This window comes from Cyanistes caeruleus, chromosome 10, assembly GCF_971803275.1.
Source record: "Cyanistes caeruleus chromosome 10, bCyaCae1.hap1.1, whole genome shotgun sequence".
Lineage (NCBI taxonomy): Eukaryota > Metazoa > Chordata > Aves > Passeriformes > Paridae > Cyanistes > Cyanistes caeruleus.
In genome coordinates this window covers 1,998,590-2,012,153 of record NC_141710.1, presented here as the reverse complement: position 1 = coordinate 2,012,153, position 13,564 = coordinate 1,998,590, and the positions used below count along the sequence as shown (strand labels likewise).

The following is a 13,564-nucleotide window of genomic DNA, read 5'->3' as shown; positions in this document are numbered from 1 at the left end:
ATTTTCTATGTGTCAAAGCTCTGGAGAGTCAGGGTGGCTGCTGCTGTCACTAATGGGAAAGAATTTCAGACACTGCAGGGTGATCAATCAGAAATGACACCCAGAGGTGAACGAGTCCCCAGAACTATGTGAACCTGAATATGGAAGTGGTAATTCACTGGAAATCAGGAACTGACCTGAAAGCCTGCCTTGGCTGGGTTCATTATGCAGTTGGAATTAGGTGGGTGGGATTGGCAGAGGATTTGCCTTCTGAAGGTTTGTTTTCATTGCTGCATGATAGAATGTGCCTGGGGCAGGGAGGGGATTTGTCTGGCACTTGGGAGAATTTGCCACACCTGAAAACTCTGGCTTGAGTTTTTCAGCTGGGATGGCAGTGGTTAATGCCAGAGCAAGATGAAGGGAAGATTTGAGGCTGTGGTTCCAGCCACATGTTCCTGGGAATTCAGGGGTGAGTCTTTTCTGCAATCTGCCCTTGTCTGACTCAAGGAGAAGTGATTTATAAGAGCAGTATTGTGGGGATTTTTGTGGCAAAGTGTGCACTGTGCTCTGAAGGTGTTTTGTTGTCCAAAGAGGGCTTTTTTGAAAGTGTATTTTTAATCTCTAATTAAAGTGTGGCTGAAAGTGCATCTCTAGAAGTAAGAGTAGGATTAAAACTTAGTTAGATTTTATGAAGTAATTAGAATGGCATTCATAAAGCCTGTGGCCAGATCAAAAATGCAGTTTTATCCAAAGCACATCTGCTGCATCTTTTCTTATTAAAGCACTTTGACCTTCTACTGTGAACAACAGAAGGTTTGGCAGGTGATATGATGTGCTCTAATCACAAAAAAGTAGGAAAGAGTTGCAATAACCCTGGAGTTCATGGAGTTTTGCTTCCAGAGAGCTTGTTATGATTTTCACTTGTCCCTATAAAAACTTTGCACGGGGAGCAGATTTTGTGTGAGCTCAGAAAGAAAACAACCTAAATGGTCATGTATGCACATCCCTTTCCTCCATAGCCAACCTGGGCTCAGGCTTATCCTAAATTTACCTATTTTTTTACCAATCTTTTATCTAGATTAGACAGGGAAAAAACCTTTTACACTTGAAGACTTGTTTCATATTTTTTTTCTGTCAAAGACACTACACTTTCCCACTAGCTTTGCCTTGTTAAGATCCTCCCTAAAACGCCACAGTGGCTGTGAACACAGTTATTTCATGCTTTCTGCAAGCAGGCCAAAGCCAGCACTAGCTTGTTGCTAAATGATGATGCCAGAGGTTGTCCCTGCATCTCCTGTCTGCAGTGTCATCCCAAAATACACTTCTCTGCAGAAGGTGGCAGGTGGTCACCTGGAGCTGTGAGAGGAGCAGATGGAATCAGCAGCTGGAAGGGCAGCAGTTGTATTAAATGGTGGACAGGCTTCTGTGAATTTTCTGTAGTGCCTGTGAAGAAGAGGAGATGATTCTTCTGTTAGTTTTTTAGCATCAAAGCTTGGTGGGTGGTGGGGTTGCTTCCAGCTGTCTCCTGCAGAGATCTCATGCTTGGGCTGATTTTCATCTGCCTCTGACACATGGCCCAGCTGTGGACAAAAGCAGAAATTAGCTTCCCCAAGTTAGAAAATTAAATACTTCCAGTAAAGCAGAGAGAAATTATGTGTCTACAGGAGAGACTCTTGAGCAGAGTAGTCACAGGTACCCTGACACAGGGCATGGGCTCTCCCCACTCTGTTCCCTCTGTGTGTTGCCAGCACAGTTGCATTTGTGAGCATGGGTTCTAATCTCTCCTTTATAGGTCAAACCTTTACTAATGTCAGCTCTCCACTCCTTGGGCATCCCTAAAATTTCCTTTTGAAACATCTTCCAGAGGCCCTCTGAAAGGAATGAAAAGCTGTCCTGACAAATCAGATCTCTGAGAGAATATTGCCAAGGGGAAACCCCAGACCGTGAGACACATCTGAAGAAAATATGGATGGTTTTCAAAAGAAAATGTGGGGTTTATTTTCTTTCTGTAAAGGTAAGATATCCAACTAAGTAGGACCCTAAATAATGTGGTATTAAGACATTGCAAGGAAAACATACTGATTTACTTTCTTTTTTATGCAAAGGTTCTTACATGAGAGCTTTGCTTGGCAGCTTAGCTTTCCATGGAAATAGGGTGTGGTGACAGGACAAAGTTTCCTTGTCTTTTCCAAGTATTTATCTGACCCAGGGGGTCAAGTGCAGGCCTTAGACAACAACACATACCCACCCTTGTCAAAGCATGGAGGGATGGAGCCCAGCTGTGCATGTGGGGGCTGCTTCTGCTGCAGAGCCCTCTGCTAAAGGTAAGGGAGAGACACCACTGCTGCTCGAAGGCTTCAAGGATTACAAAAAGGCCTTGGTTTCCTTTAAAACAGTTGCCTCTGATTTGAGTCCCATTACATTTTCATCCATTACCCTGGGCTGCAGGAAATGGCCTGTCTTGCATTCACCCTGGAGCAAAGATCTGTGCAGAGACACCTCAAGAAGGGCCCAGCTGTATTTACCTGTATTTACCTGGAGCATGAAGATGCTCTCAGTTCATGTTCTGCAGCTCCAGGCTGCCCAAAACACACCTTTCCAGGCCTTTGCCTGAACTAAGGCAGCAGAGGCTCAGCCTGCAGTTAAAAGTGTTGCTGGTCATGTTGGACTGCTCGAGGGTGGCTTTGACTCCGATGACAGCAGTGGGAAATCAGAGGGACTGAGCATGTTTAGTGTAGGGGATGGCTTGGTTTGGGTTTGGTTGTTTTCCTACCATCTACCTGATTCCTTTTGTAGCCCAGCCTCCTGTCACCTTTTACTGAGAAATGTCCCAAGATGTTCTGGCTGTTCTCTTGGTAGTTACAGAATTAAGCAGGGTGGGACCTCCTCTGCTGCTGCAGGTGTTTGTAGAGCTGCAGACACAGCTGTGCTGCACAGAGATGTCTCTGCTGTCATTTTGGAGGTGTCAGCACCAGCCCTGGGCTTGGGCCAGCTACTCTGTGCCATTCCAGGTGCTGTGGGATTGTGCCCAGGCAGGAGCACCCCTGAGAAGTTCCCTGCTGTGTGGTGGTGCCCATTTCCCAAAGTTTCATTTATGGAGAGTGGCTGCCCCTGCAAGGATACTGCCTTGGCAGCTCTGCTGCCCTGAGAAATCCCATCTGGCAGTGGGATGAGCAAACACAGGGTTTTACTCCATTGTTAGCAGTTCTTGTGAATGAAACACCCTGCTGAAGAACTTTAAATTCAGGTCCTTGTATTTAAAAGAGAATTCTTTCATTTTATTCCTCTGTAGTCAAGAAAGTCAAAATAGTCCACGCCCTGCTCTCTGCCTTCCAGGCTCTATGTGAATGGAGAGGGAAGGACAGAAACTACTTGAAAAAGACACTAATGGCACCAAAACGTGACAGAACCCACTCTGTTTGAATCCTGTTTGAAGTCCTTGGGATCTGGCTTTGGGATGGCTTTCTGCCATCCTCACTCAGATCTAGCTGCAAGCACTGTTTTCCAGCCCTCATCTGTAATTTAGGCTCCACCACAAAGGATGTGTGAAAGCAAAATAAGAGGGTTGTGCTTCCAGAAGTGACTTCAGATGTGTCCAATTTCCATAGAGATCAGGGAAGGGGATAATTTGCCTCCAATACAAAGTGCATTGGAAGCACGACACGAGTCTTGGTTAACAGGTGACCACAGGGACATTGATCAGTGTTTGATTTGTTTTGCTGTCATAGAAATGTTTTTCTGTGCTGCTCTGAACACAGGTTTGGTTTTTTTCTATTTTACCTTTTTTTAAATTTTCTTTAAAATTAGAGACTCGTCCCAGGTATAGAGAGCTGAGTTATTAACACCTCAGATACCAAATTCACCAGGACTGTGCTTGTTTCTTTTCCAAAGCTTTATCTTATAAATTTATGTCTACCAATACATGTCTATCTTTGGAAGGGAGCACAGTGGCTTATTATGATATTTATTTTTAAATTATTTAAAAATTAAGATGTTTTCAGAGGTGTAAACTGACTTGTCCTCTTTCTCTGGCCTCATCTAAGAAATTAGGGGTATAATATTTATATGGCAAAAGGGCAAGGATTAAACATCACTCTTTTGAGCCTACCATATTTTTCTGACAGCAGGACTTTCCCAGAATTTTTGTTCTATGTATTGGGGCAGGTGCATAGGTGTGAAAAAAAATAAATAATATGGAAAAAAAAAATATAGAGTACATTCTGAGATTGTTATCTTGGACAAAGTGAATTTCTGTACAGTCTCTGCAACTGCTGAATAAACCCAGCTGCAGAACCTCATAGAAGTTGTTAATCTCTCATTCTGTTTATGCTTTAATCAAAAACTTTCATTGTATATTCAGAGGTAATATCTTATATAGCAGTGATAATGAATGTACAGCACTGTATGTTAAATCATTCCTACAGGTTTAGAGCTGGTTACCTTTAGAGGACAGGCTGGGTTTTTGAAGGCTTTGTTTAGCATCTGGAAGCAGCTCGGGGTGAAGGGAGTTTGTTTTGCCAGCAGCACTGTCATTAACATACAATCTGCTGGAAAATGTTTGGCTGCTCAAAAATAAATTCCAGCATATAGCTGTGGTGAAGTGGACCTGCATCATTTGTATGCATTCAAAGCTGTTCTCTTGATTATTGATTAAGGCACTGTTCTGTGAAAGTCAAGTTTGCAACAAGAGAACAGTCGTGCTTGCAGGATTTCTTGCATTAGAGAAACACTATAGAATTCTTTCTCAAGTTTCCAAAGGTGAAACTGAGGCAGCACATGTTGACAGGGTTTTCATGGGTGGTCAGTGGGATCTACAGAATTAGATGAGACAGCTGATTGTGTAGAAGCCAGAGAGAGACACAGAAAGCAGTTTGCAGGCCTTTTCTAAAGGTGTTAAAAATCAGCCCTTGCAGTTTTAATAAACATGTCTGAGCTGGCCTGCAGAAAATGCATTTCCAGCTCAGACTGGAAGGACCAGACACAGGTTCAGCCCAGCCAGTGCCTGACTAGGTCATGGAAATCATAAAGCTGTGCTGGCAGTGCTGAGGAGCAGGATTCAGGCAGGGATGCAGCCCTGATGCTCCTGCAGCACTCAGAGTTTCAGACCCACTGCACACAGAGGCTCTCACAGGCTGCTGCAAACCCTCATCCTTCTGAGAGTGAGCAGCCCATCTTTTCTCTTGCTCTGTCCTCCAAGTGATCCAAACTCCTGGAAAAAAAAAAAAAGGATGAATTTTTATTTTGTTATTCACTCTCTTTCGCTTTCTCTGTACTACAGAAAAGGAAAAAAATACTATGAAAGCAAATGTTTCTCATTTTGGGGGTGTCAAAATTGCTTTAAAAAGTAGTTGCAAAGAGTATTTCACATTTTTGCCTTACAAGTTAATCTTCTATCTCTTCACACTTTCTAAAACTGTAAAATACACATCATTGTGTAGACAGAGATGAAATATATTAGTTCATATTTTCCCAAAGCTTCTTATTTTTTTTTTTAAACAGGTGTAAGTTTGGTTTCTAATTCATTGGTAACTAAGCAGTCTGTTGAGGTTTTAAATGATCAGCCAGACCCAAATCTCATCTTTCAGCAGTCTGATGTGTTCATGTGAAGGAACTCTCTGGAGTTATGTCAGGAGACTTTCTTGCATCTCAAATCCAAGTGTGAATAGGGAAGCAGTGACTGGAGAGGACTGAGAGCATTCAGTGTGGCCTGCTGTGTCTCAGGAACATCCCACATTTCCTTGGTAGGAAGTATTTCTGCTGCTTGTCTTGCCAGGGCAGTGCATCCATTTATTAAATGATGGCAAATCCTCGATGCCTTGCATTGATAGCAAACATCACACCATGAACAGCCGGACATCAGCAGGGCCTGGCAGATGGGAGGTGCCAGCCAGGCTGGCTGGGGGCACACAGTGGGCTCCTGGGCACTGCACAGAGCTGCCCTGGGGTTTAACCTTCCCCTGGACAGGGGATTGTCTCCTGGTCAGTGACAGACGTGGGCATGGTTCTCTGCCCCTTGATCTGGGAGGGGAACCACGAGGGAAGGAGAGTTCTGGAGTCAGGAGAGGGAAGCATCAGTTCTGGGTTAGGCAGGGGATGGTTAAGCTGGATAGCTAAAATAAGATCCAGCCCAGGGGTCCTGTTGACAGCACTCGGGAAAATTCCCAGGGACAGATTCCAGCTAACCCCAGTGCAAACTACCCACCATAACTGCAAACCTCGCTGTTAGCAACTCAAGATGTGTGCAGAGCACTCAGCCCTCCTGTCTCCTCTGTTTTTCCTCAGATGTTTAATTTAAATAGCCCTTTCTTCTTATACGGATCTGGTTCCACATGTTCCCGTGTTAAAGTCAACAAAAGGTTCTAAATAAATCCCTGGTGCAACTGTGAGAGCTTCACTGAACCTGGTGAAAACTGTGCTGAGCTACAGAGTGGTGACTTCATTGGAAACTGCAGCAGGAGGAGGAAGCTTGGATGGAAAAAGGTCTGGTTTTGACTTCTTCTCTTCGGGCTGAGTATCCAGAGATCCCAAGAACACTTAATCCATGTTAATTTCTCATGTGAGCTATTTCAAGTGAAGGAATCTAAACTTTGGAAATGAAGTTTCATAATATGTTGTGACTCTTCCTCTTTGTTGTTTTCCAAGTGTTTAGAGAGTGTGCTTACTGGGCTTTGCTCAGTGGAGCACCCACAGCACTGGCTACAATAGGTGTAAGGTGGCTCTCACCACCTTAGACAGAAAGCAGGTATGTGCTTGTACACACATTGTACATGACATTGCTGGGGCTAAGCATAGAAACACGTGCTTGTTTTGTTTAGACATGCTTTTTATCCACAGGATTTGTGGAATTCTTTCCAGGTGTTGCTCCTCCCTGAGCTTACAGTTGTTGAATTTCAAATATTGGCAATCGATGACAGAGCCTTCAATTTCTTTTCAAGGTCAGTCTGTGCTCCTGCTTCTAGGAAATCTCTGAAAAAAAAGGTTTCTGGGCTATAATCTCCAAAGGTGAAAGTCCAGTGGTTTTAATGGAGTTGTGTCAGCAGGGAACTTGCCTGTTGGATTTGGCAGAGCAATGGAGACAGCCTGATGGCAGTGACTTCTGTTCTTGTCCCTGCAGAGGGGAATGAGGACATGGATAATCCTCTTTAAAAAGGACTGGAGTTCTCTCTGGATTCCTCACAGAGAATCTCACTATGAGTTTTCATGCTGCATCTGTATTTCTCTGTAGCAAAATAAAAAAAAATAAAAAATAATATTAGTTGAAGTCTGCATAACTGAAGTCGCTTAAAAAAATAAACTCCCACAAAGTCACTGGTTGGGACTCAGGAACACGAGCAGGGATTGATCAAAGGCTTGGGATCTTGTGTCCCAGGGTCCTCCTGTCTCTCCCTGCTGCAGAAACATCAGAAACAGCAGGTTAAATATCTGTTATTCTGCTGTAATTCTAGCAGCTTGTAGGGCCTTCTGAATACCCATGCCTTCCTCTTGGGGGAAATACGATGGCCTTTGTTGTGTCTCTTTATGAAATACTCCAGCTTATTCCAATACAATTTTTATGAAATAAAACTAGACTGCAGCCCAGTTTAATACATCCATGTCAGTTCCTGCCTGCAGGAGCCCAAATACATGTTTTGCATATAGTTCACATGCAGACATATGCACATAAAATCACACATGCACCTTGTATGGAGACTTTGTGGATATCCATAATGTGCATGTGTTTGCCTGTATAAAATACTTGAAAAAATAAATGAGAATATGGTTTTGTATATACTTATTCTGTAATACTGGTAGGTTCTAAGAAGGATAAACCAAATAAAAATTACCTCACAAAATGTCTGGAAAAGATGTCATTTAAATATCTTCAGTGTCCCACAGGATTTAAAGAAAAGCCAAATGATGTGGTCACCTTGCACAAGAGATCCAGAAAATTGGAGATTTTATAGTCCCCATAAGCTGCAAGTTAATATCAATAGAGTCACACACACTTCCCATGCACATTTGTGTGTGCTCTCCTCCAAACTTCATTCTGAAGACTCAGAGCTTCTCCAGCTTCACTTTAAGTTTTCTTCTGAATACTGAGAGGGTCTAAATGAACTTTGTCTATGTTAATTGAAATAAAGTATATTTTTCCTCAGCTCCTGGATGGTTATAGGCAGCAAACTGAAAACCCTTCTTGTAGGAGGGACAGGGCAAAAGAGCAAAGAGTGCTTGCCTCGTGTTCATGTGCACTAATTGCTGCTCTGCAATCCCATGAAAATTCTCAAGGCAGGAACCCCAACCCCATTAATGTTCCATGCAACCAGCAACAGAAGGGTGCAGCAAAACATCAGCTGCAACCTGGGGGCATGGCCAGTGGCTTTATGTGAGTGAAAGGAGGTAGGCTCAGTGATGTTTCTGCTGCCTAGAAATTATTTGTGCCAAATACATTTTCATTAATGTTTCTTTTTTTAAAAAAAAAATATGCAGGGAAAAAAAAAAGTAAGATTGGGGGCCTTTCAAAAAGCTGCCTTCACTTTTCTTTTTTATCCCAACTGAAGAATATTGACTTGCTCCAGCTAGAGGCTGGGAGCTGTGTATGCTTATTGCTGCATTTTCTGATAAGCTAAATCTGCTAATGGTAGGTAACACTGGGAGAAAATTAAACACTACTTCAGTGAGAAATATAAACTCTAGCCACTAACTGTATTAGCAAACACTGAATGATAATAGGCTCCCATGCTAAAGCATCAAATAAGCTTTCAGCAAGGAGTGTTTATTGCAAATCAGGACCACAATTTTGTAATGGAAAAGTACATGAAGATTTTTTTTTTAATTAATAGAATAATATAGTTATGCCTTAAATGAAAAAAAAAATTTTACATATGTTTATTTTTACAGGAAAAACTGAGTGCAAAGTAAGTTTGGACAAGTGTGTTCAAGAGGAAAGGAGGCTTTTGTATGAACAAACAAAATCCCCCTAAAAAATTCTTATTTCTTGAGTTCCTGAATGACTGTTGGAGAGCAGAGTCTGGTAAGTGCTTGGATGAACCCTTCCCATAAGGAGGAGGGAGGAGAAAACAGATGCCTGTTTGAGCAGAAGCATGAGAAGTGTGTAGAGGGGGTCAGAGAGTGTCAGGACAGAGAAGAAGATGAGATGCACGGTCTACCAAGACACACCACCTGTCTGAAGCAGCAGAACAGATTGTAAAACACGGGTGGGGGGGACAAAGGCATGCTGATACTTGGTAATTTAAACAAAGGCTATGGTGTGAGGAGCCAAAATAACAGGCAAGTCAAGCAACTGGGGAGAGGTGAAGTGTTTGACAGCTACTTTGTTCAGCTTAACAGAGCCAGAGAGGAGTGAGAGCTTTACAGGGGCAGTGCTGCTGAGCTCAGAGCCACAGCTCAGCTCTGCCCATCCTGCACTGTCCATCAGCACCTGTGTGAGTGTCACCCCTTGGGCAGCCTGCTTCTGCCAGGAGCCAGGCTTTGCTTCAGACTTTCCAGCTGGAGGTGCTTGGAAGGCCCCAGTCTCTCTCAGCAGGAATGCTGACTCTCTCAAGCTGTGTGTCCACATTTAGGAGTTCAGCTTCAAGGCAGGAGATTCACTTTTCAGTCCCTGTGCTGAGCAGCCTTGTTGAGCTCGTGGAGATCTGCCTCCAGTGTGAGCTGTGCTAGGCAGGAGGAAGAGCAAACTGCAGGGACACACATGGATCACAAACCACACTGACAGCACTGCCTGGGGACAGGAGAGGAGCTCAGGGATATTGCTTCTCCTTTTCTGCCTGTTTAAACGTGCCCACGAGGCTCATAGCTTCTGTTGTACAACAAAGAGCTGGGATTGTGGATGACTCCACGTTCTTTAAAGGTTCTTTAAGTCCAGTTTAACATCCTGGCCTGACTGACTGAGGAACTAGCTGATAGCCAGGATGAACCTTCTGTCTGTTTAAATGCTTGTGGCTCTGGTGTGTAATGTAATACCATGCTGTCCTCTGGGACATCGTGGGAAAATGTAAAAACCAATTCCATAGGCATGTTTACAATATTAGAAAGGCAGCTTGATCAGGTTGGGCAGGCTTGGATTCTTTTTATAGTAGGACAAGTAAAACAAGACTGCTCCTCAAACTCTGTGGATTAAGGTTTTCTTTCGCATGAGTAAATATTTATGGAACTTATATTTAATGGTTTCTTCACTGCAGAAGGATAGCTTATTTTACTTTTTAATGAGGTTTCTACAAACTGAGACAGCTTGACCCAACTTTCTCCTCATTTAACCCTGTCTGCCAGGGTAAAGAAAAAAAAATTCCAAAATCCACTTCAGTTCTGGTAGTCTCAATCGCCTAAAAAGGTTTATATAGATACTTAGGTAGAAGTTCATTCAATCACACACCTGCCTTTTGCTATATAAAATAAAATTGCATGTTCCCTGTATGCAACAGGAAATACTTTCCCAGAAGTTGCCCAGCCAGGACCAACTTCTATTTTACTGCTCTTAAAGAAAGGATGATGCCCAAGTGTTTCTTTTGCCAGATTATTAGTGATTTATAGGGGAAATATAACTTCAGACACCTGAACCCCAGGGTGCCCAAAGGCCAGCTGTGATGGCAGGGGGACACGTGGCAGCTGTGTCCCTGCAGAGGCAGCAGGAGCAGCTCTGCTCCCATAGCCCTTTCCATGCCTGTGAGATTCCCCTCCACAGGGGAACCTCAGGCACAGCCTCAGTTCTCCCTGCCTGTTGGGAAGCAGTTTGCAGAGTGCTGGGATCTTGGTCCTGTAAGGTGTCCCAAGCTATGAGCACACGGACTCTGTCCCAGGGAAAGCGTGAAGAAAAGGGGCACGTGGAGGAAATGCAGCCAAGTCTGAGCTTGGCTCCTTTGGGGTGAGCAGAAACGAGTCACAGGATCCTCACACACTTACTTCCCTGGTCATGAACAGTGAAATTAGACATTTGTCTGGAGGCAAGAAAGGAAAAACGATCCTCAGTGCCCTGGGCATGGGACCGTTCTGGTCCTGAAAAGCTTTAAGAGGTTCCTCTTCATTCAGTCCCAGTTACTTCTGCCTATCTGAACACAAACTTCTGCAGCCTCTTCCCAGGCTTCTTGTTCCTGAAACAAAGCCGTTTCCATTTAAAGCTCTCCAAGCCCCATCCACCAGAAGCTTTTCTTTGACCTGCTGGGTGTGGACAGTTTCCCCAGAGCACACTGTCCTGCCCACCCTCCCTTCACCAGACATGGCCAACAATTAAGCTAATTAAGCTATATGCAGGATTAAGCCTATAGGGCCAGATTCACAAAAGGACTTTGGTGTTTGAAATGGGAATTAAGCTGATTATCAGCATATCACTCTCATTATGCAGTCTTTGAAACCTTCATAGCCTTGTGCTTGTGCACATTTCCTCTCGGGAAGTTCCTGTGTGCTCAGAGAGGGAACAGAATTCCCTTTATGCTCTTCCCTTAGTGGGAACTGCCCCAGGGTGAGTCCTGGGCTGGGGGTAGGCAGCCCCCACCTCACCCATGCAGTCCTTAGGATCCATGAAAAGCTATCTTCCCCAATCCCTGCAACAGGCTCCCCTTGCTCCATGTCACAGGAAAGCCTCTTTGAACCGTCTCGTTTCACACCTTTATGTACGAAGTCGTCAGAGAACAAAAGACATTTCTGTTTGGAAAGGCTCACAGAGCTTTTCTTTCATGTGTGACAGATGCTTTCAGAACCCGTTTGAGAGAATCTGCATAATTGATACACAACACCAGTGACCCAGCCTGAATGACTTAAAGTCTATTTTCATCTCGGGTGGTTCAGAAGCAGCCAGTGGAATTTGTAAGGCTCCATTAAGATGTTCAGGTCTTCAGGCTCTCTGGCAATGGGGACCATGTGAATACCTGAGGACAAATACCCTGGGTTTCATTAGCAAGATAAAATCCACAGGGTGAAACATGGGAAATCAAATGCAATAAGGAAGTGATTGTGAGCTGGTTATGCATAATGTCAGCCACAGCGGGCTGAGGAATAATGAAAGGAGGGAAAAATGATGAGCTCTAAACTGCAACAATTGCCCTGTGAGCCTTGACTGCTGCAAGACATTTCCTTCTCTCTGTCAGTCCTAGAAAGGCTTAGCAAGATTTTTAATAAAAAGCCAACATGGAAATTTTTTTTGACACGTACACCATTCAAAGTGTTGTTTCTGTCAGTTGTGTGCTGTGCTATGAACCCCTCCTCAGATTTCTGTCTTCATCAGGTATCAAGGCTCAGCCCAAAATGAGGAGAACTCACGTGGGTTAGTCTCCTCTTACTGGACAGAAAGTATTTGAATTGCCCAGGCTGTAAGCTTGGTGATTCTGGTCAAGACTTGTGAAGAGGCTGAAAGTTTCCCAAGGATGAGATTTAGATAAACACTGCTTCATTTTAAACTCATTTTGCAGCTCATTACTTTGCTTATCAGTGGCTTCCTTTTTTATTCTCTGATTTTTTTGATTTTTTTTCTCATTCCCTAAACCCCATGAATTACTATAGTGACCATGCTTTGGTTTCCATGGTATGTAGGACTGTGGCCCTCATGGGCTGCTGGAGCTTTACTTGGGATCCACAACAGTCTGGCTGCCAGAGGGGCCCCAGCAGCAGAGACTTCAGCAATGTTCAGTAGGGGCTGAGTGTTCTGAAAGTAATACATCCAGCTGTACAATAATCATCTCCAGTACAGTGGGTTTATCCCATGTTCAGCTCTCCCTGAGTCACCACAAATCATTGGATCTGTTGCTCTCTGTGTCACTGTGTTCCATTTAAATTTGGGATAAAGTGTAGTATTACTTCACCTCTCAGGAGCTCTGCACTCATGACTTTGTGTTCTAAACTAATGATCAATATAAACATTTCTCCAACCTCCCTGTGCAGTTTTGTGTGTCTCTGCATGGATGGCTCGTGCTGGGCACCCTTGAGAGATGGGCTGCAGGACCAGCTGGCTTGGATGGAGCGTGGCAGGTCCCAGAGTCCCTGAGCACCGTGGCAGCACACTGATCCTACCTGTTCTTTGCCAAGGGTCAGCATGCTGAGCAGTGCCAGGCTCCAAGACATTTGTTCCCTTTCCCCTCTAGCTGTAATAATGTTTACAAACACAGTTGTAGATTTTCTTCTGTTCCAGTTCCCTGTGTAATGCCAGAGTAAAGATGTCTGACAGAGAGACTGCACAAAAAAGCTCGGGGAAGCACAGAAATCACATTAGAAATCATCATTATTGGTAACCCATGAATAAATTGCCAGCACCATTCCTACATACATAACATTACAGTCATTATAAAGCATTTTAAGGCACATTTATGTTTAGTGGCTAGTGAGAGTGGGATGTTGCAATTCAGAACAAAACAGAGCCCAGAATCCAACCAGCAAAGGCCACTGGAAGCCTGAGCTCTGAGTTTCAGGTCCTCACTTCACTCTTCCCATTGGCAAAGCCCCTCTTCCCATTCAAACTATTCTGATTCTCTACAAATGGGCAAGGTCTGTTCAATTCCTACAACAAATGATGCAGCTCCAGACGAGGCTTCTCCAGACATTCAAAACCTTCCCAGCCCCTATCCAGTGGGATGGCACACTGCAGGAATTGGGCAGGGCCCCC

The 13,564-nt window shown here is 43.9% G+C and overlaps 1 long non-coding RNA gene across 4 annotated transcripts; it reads left to right on the top strand.

The window, feature by feature from the left end:
- The first annotated feature begins 288 nt into the window (after positions 1 to 288).
- LOC111933782 (uncharacterized) lies at positions 289 to 8,989 on the top strand. 4 transcript variants are annotated; one of them, XR_015274420.1, is made up of 5 exons: positions 289 to 448; positions 1,844 to 1,993; positions 6,262 to 6,459; positions 6,814 to 6,914; positions 8,857 to 8,989. It is a non-coding gene; the product is annotated as an uncharacterized LOC111933782 (long non-coding RNA). The 4 variants fall into 4 exon arrangements; XR_015274418.1 differs by lacking the exon at positions 8,857 to 8,989 and adding an exon at positions 7,020 to 7,240; XR_015274419.1 differs by lacking the exons at positions 6,814 to 6,914; positions 8,857 to 8,989 and adding an exon at positions 6,920 to 7,240 and having other exon boundaries at positions 6,262 to 6,464.
- Positions 8,990 to 13,564: the final 4,575 nt, after the last annotated feature.